This window comes from Dasypus novemcinctus, chromosome 2 (genome assembly GCF_030445035.2).
Source record: "Dasypus novemcinctus isolate mDasNov1 chromosome 2, mDasNov1.1.hap2, whole genome shotgun sequence".
NCBI classification, from domain to species: domain Eukaryota; kingdom Metazoa; phylum Chordata; class Mammalia; order Cingulata; family Dasypodidae; genus Dasypus; species Dasypus novemcinctus.
This window is the reverse complement of record NC_080674.1, coordinates 24,412,151-24,418,150: the sequence shown is the minus strand read 5'-3', so window position 1 is coordinate 24,418,150 and position 6,000 is coordinate 24,412,151.

Sequence of the window (6,000 nt, the reverse complement as noted above, 5' to 3'; positions counted from 1 at the left end):
TATAGTGGATGTCCTGGTACCACCCAGTTCCACCAGTCACAAATTTTTGAGTCATTTATTCCCCCAACATCGTGGGGAAATGATGACCAACAGCTATCAGCTGAGCCCTGCTCCTAGAATTTCCCTTAGCTGGATTAAGCTGCATCATCCAAATCAATCTTCATGGAGGAGTTGGAGCCAGTACTGGATGATATGGGGCTGTTGTGTTATAAAGGACCTACTCCTCATCCTAGGTTGAGAGAATTTTTAAATGCCATCCTAGCCCCAGAGCTCCCTTAGAGTATGTCAAGACCTTGAATGAGATTACATCACAGTACATTTTTTTCGTTCTGCCCATTCCTGCTCCCTTCATACTATCTCCAATTTTTGATCATGAGAGCATTCCCCAGTAACCTTCTGGCATATAAATTACCTGCAATTCTCAAAGTCTGAGACTTCTTAGGATTTATTACTATAGGAAAGCATACACTTAATACACATATGCTATACTTTTGGTTTTCCAACTAAACAAAAGTGAGTATTCAGGGTAGACTTTTTCTCTAACCTCTAACAATGTCAGTTTTGCATAAGTGTTTTAATTATTTTAATGATCTTAAAAGGATAATAGTTCCCCATAGGAAGTAAATAATCAAAGCAACATAACTTTGACAAACATGGTGAAGTATCAGAAATGAAAGGTTAGAATGGTATTAATACAATTTTATGTTAGATACTCTTTAACACATAGACTGGGTCCACAGGCCAGTCTGTGGAAAGATTTTAGGGAGTCCATGAACTTGAATTGAAAACCCAAAAGAAAAAAAAACATTGTTCTTGTAGGGACATGTTGGTGCAGGTATGATGTATTTATTAAATAATATGCAGATATGTAGTATAGTAAGGACTTGGCATAGGGTCCATGGAACAAAAAAGTTAGGAACCCCTGCTTTAATGCAATGAGGTAATTTTGTTCAAGGGATTATATATTGTGTAAAATTTTTCAATATTTCTCCTAATCCCTGAAAACCATGTTTAGAGTATTGTTTTCTTTGTAATTTGAGAAAAAAAATCCCTAAAATATTTTAAAACATATTTTACAAAGTAAGCTACATGTAAGTTCTTAATATCATGTACCAAAGAAGTGGTCAGGGAGAGGAAATGAAAGAAAAGCTACCTGAACATAGACATGAATTCATAGACATGAATGTATATTGATCCTTTCAAAATTAAATAGGGCCCTTTAATTTTGACCCTTCTACAAACTCTAAAAATAAACATATTAAAGTCTCCTGCAAATGTTAGCAACATTTTCTCTTTTCAATGCAATAAATATCAAAACTGAAGAGTTAAGAAAAAATATTGCTTTTATTAAGTTTCAGAAAAATAATTAACATTAGCAGTATCAAAAGTATTTTCTTGCCGACAGACTATAAAGAGTAGTAATGGAGCTAGTGTGGTCTTTATTGCATTAGAAAAGTAAAACAGTAATGGTCAAGTAAATATTTGTATTGTAATTTATTTTTCCAATGGCAATTTATTAAATTACACTATGGAATAATTTATCTCACAGTCTATTTTAATTAAAACATCTGTTCACACTCCAAGGTAAGCAATGAGTGATTAACTTGCTTGCATGTAACCTTTGTACTTTTCTTTCCAACAAAATCAAAGATATTCATTAGGTATTTTAATTTGTTTAAATTAATTGAAACATCAAATAATGGAAAGGGCAGCTAAATGTGAACAATAGTACATAAAGAACATGGAATCCAGGAAGAACTTCTCCCGGAGATATTCTGGAAAAGTGGCTCACCACACCAACATTTCCAACTGTAGGACAAAAGCCCTATCTATTCTTGTTTATTTATCATAAGGGAATTTAATGGTTCTAGGTTCTATTCCAACAAAAAATGAGCCAACACAAATAAGATTGAAACATTCTGAAATGTAGTTTGGAAGACATAAATATATGGCTAAGTGAACCGAAAATGTTACTTGTATTTCAACTGCATTTAAATATTAGAATGTCTTATGCACTTAAATTAGCATTTTATTTGCAACTGTATTATGCTACCCTGAAGATACTTTACATATTCTAATAATGATGTATTTTTGACTTGTACTGACGACATGAACAAATTAGGAATAAGACCATCAAAAATAATAAATGAATATTATAACAGAACATGCTCTTTCATTCTAGGGAGTAACTGCAAATAATCAAATAATTGGCTTGATACATGTTTTTAAATACATTTATACATGCTGCAGTTGATGTGATTTCTAATATAACATTAAATCAGTTTCATTGAAATAAATACCCATTTGGAATAGACTAAAAGGTTAAAGTTTATCTTGTGAACTAAAACAAATTTGTGAATAACATTAAACAGAAAATATGCAATAATGAGATAAACTTTTCTTTTAAACACACTTACATATAAATCATTCAGTGCAATTATAAACCTTCATCTATATTATATAGTCCAATATTTTTTCCAAAACATCTTTAATTATTCTTTTCTTTATTCACACTTTTCTTAACTTCTTTGAACACCTCTATTTAATATTTATTCTTTTAACTTTATACTTTGAAATTTTTGAATTCAGAAAATTACAAAGTAATAATTCAATTATCAGATGTAATTATTTTAGTTCTACATTCTTTGAACAAGATAAATAATCTCTTGGAACTGAAAATGTAGGCCATATCCAGTCATCAAACTGTTACTATATTAATATTTGTTATATTTGAAACTGTTGGCGCAAATTTGCAGTTATGATAACTTTAGCAACACATATGATTATTTTAGCACACGTTTCAATTTGATGTATTCTTTTTTATGATTGCCAAATGTATATGGTTTTAGATATTCCATGCTACAAGAATCTCCCTCACTACTTCTATTGTTAGGCCTATAAGCAGTAACCTAAAAAAAAAGTAATAATCTTAAAAGTGCACAGATGAATTTGTGAAATTGACTGTACTTGACTATGGGAACTGGACTTCAGTGAAGACCTTCAAAACTAACATAAGTACCTTCATCATTTACAACTTGAATTACTTTTGGGATGAAAATAATAATCACTATATATCTCTCATTTTCTATTCACAGTTTTCCAGTGGAGACCAAGGATAAGACCCTGCCCCAATGCACAGTTAAAAAAAATTAAAAAAAAAAAACCCACAAAAAACTTTGCCCTCAGTTTATGATCTAATTAGTCCATTTACATGTTTATTACACAGGAGAGAGTTTGCCTGGCAGTAGAAAGCTGTAAGGCAAAATCAGCTTGCAGCCTGTGCCCAGAGTAGCTATCCTTTCTTCTTCTCCAGTCAATAGGAAGATGGGGACTAAGGAGAAAAGAGGAAAGAAAATCATCTTAGACTTCTAATGAAATTCAGAGTGTTTGCTGATTTAACTTCTTTTCATTTAATTTTGCAGTATTTCAACAGAATATGATTTTGACTTTCCTTATTCTTTATGTTTCTGAATGGTTTTATTATTGTGAAATTATTTAAATTACTGGGCAATGTTCTGAATCAAAGTCCTTATGGATGTAGCTTTACAAAATGAGAGATATTTAAATTGAGACAATGCAATAGATAATTTAAATATTAGACTAATCTCTGTGATAAGAGGGCATGTCCAAGGAACTTTTCTAGAAAAAATTTAAGTAGATGTTATTTTGCTGGATTGTCATTGCATATCTCAAGCAACTTTAACACTCTGAAACAGATGGAAATGTTTAAGTATAAATATGGCTGCAGCCCAAATATAAAATTAGTTATTGGACTTCGCTTTGTATTTATTCTGTGATTTTTAAGTTATGTGAGCAAAAAGGATGTTACCACAATAAACTTTAATTTATAATGTGGTATTTCAGTTATACTTTAAAAAAAAAATGAGACCTTTGATTTCAATTAAATGAAAGTCAAAGTCATAGCATTAGTATAGAGAACTCTAAATTGTGTGGCAAGCTTGCAGACATATAGAAGGATATGCACTGTTCAGTTATAATGTTTTGCTTTCCTTTGTTACCTCATTACTTTGCATTCTGATGATTTGGATCAGTGTTGGAGATCTCTGTTCTGCCAAAATTCTCATTCTCACACTATGGATTCTCCACTGAGAATGAATCCATGACTATTGAACTTTTTTTTTTTTTTAATTAAGCACTTAAAAATAATTTGAATAGCTAGATGTATTATTAGTCAGCGAAAGGGGATACCAGTAATCTGTTGGCTTTTATAAAAGGGTATTTATTTGGAATAAAGGTTACAGTTTTAAGGCCCTAAGTAGTCCAACTCAAAGTACCAGAAGCGTTACTTTCTCACCCAAGTCTGTTGCCATGTGTTGAAGCAAGATGACAGGCAGCCTCTGCTTGGTCTCTCCTTCCTTCTTTCTCTTCAGGCTCCATGGCCCCAGATTCTTCTGATCTCAGCTATAGTCTGGCATAGCGCTCATCTCTCTTCCTGGGGCTTTAGCTGTTTGAGGCTTCTCCTTTCTGTCACTTGGCTGGACTGAAATGACCAAATTCTCTCTCCTCTAGCCTGTGTATGGAGTCCTCTCACTTTCTGTGTGTTCTGAATGAGTGCCCATTTATGTCAGCCCACCAAAGGAGCAGGGACTCAACCCTGAGCCACACCCTACTGGAGTGGTCAAATCAAAGTCCTAATCTTTTTTTTTTAGGATTTATTTTATTTATTTTTCTTCCCCCACCCCCACCCCACCCCATTGTCTTGCTATCTGTGTCCATTAGCAGTGTGTTCTTCTGTGTCCATTTGCATTCTTGTCATGCAGCACTGGGAAACTGTGGTGCTTTTTTTGTTGCATCATCTTGCTGCATCAGCTCTCCATGTGTGCAGCACCACTCCTAGGCAGGCTGAGCTTTTTTCACACTGGGTGGCTCTCCCTGCAGGGTGCACTCTTTGCGCGGGGCAGCACTACGTGTGGGCCAGCCCACCACATGGGTCAGGACGCCCTGGGTATCGAACTCTGTGCCCTCCAAATGGTAGACAGATGCTCTATCAGTTGAGCCACAACCGCTTCCCCAAAACCCTAATTTTAACAGGTGATTTAATGAGGAAATGTCAGTTGAATCTAATGCATTCAAGAGTATCATACCCAGGTGAGCAGACTAGTTTACAATCTTTTTCTTTTGGGGGTGTTCATAAACAATACCAAACTGTTACAGATGTTGATTACCATCTCTTAAGATCTGTATGCTGATTTTGTATGTTTCTAAAGGCACTAAGAACATTCAAGCTTTGGAGGTACATACTGAGTAGGTGACCTTTCCTGACCATTTATAGGAGATAAAGGAGAACAATTAGTCTCTTCTGGAGCTTTCTTCATCTAGAGCAAAGATTTAGAGGGGATTTAAGGAATCCTTTACAATATTGTCCACCTCTCAGCTACTTAATTTTCCCTGCTATATTTCAGAAGCCTTGGTATGTCAACATTCAAGTACGCCTTCTTGACCACATACTAAGTGATTTTCAAGTTTGGGATAGTCATCAAATACCTTTCCACAGTAACTCTTAAATGAAACACAAGCTCTGACAATAAAGTTTCCTACAATGAAAAGCATTGTATAATTGATATTTTCCATTAATATAGTAGTAATTATTTATTTGGAAAATATAATCTCTTTACTACTTAGTCATAAAGGCAAACTAGCCTCAGTTATGGTGATTTTCATATTACAGTTTGGAGTAGTTTCATGAGTCAACTTCTCTAGGTTACTGTATCCAGTTGTTTGGTCAAGCAAGCACTTGCCTACTTGTTACTCTAAGGATATTTTGTAGATGATTTAGCATTTATAGTTAGTTGATGGCATCTGTGGCTGATTGCATCCATAATCCACAATCGACAAAGAAGATTGTTCTCAGCAATGAGGAAAGTCTCCTCATGGACTCAATCAGAAGTCTTAAAGGAGAACTGAGGATTTCAGCAGTGAAAAAGAAGAATGTCTGCCACTTCTTCAGCCAGCCACCTTCTTCTGTGTGAAAACAACAAC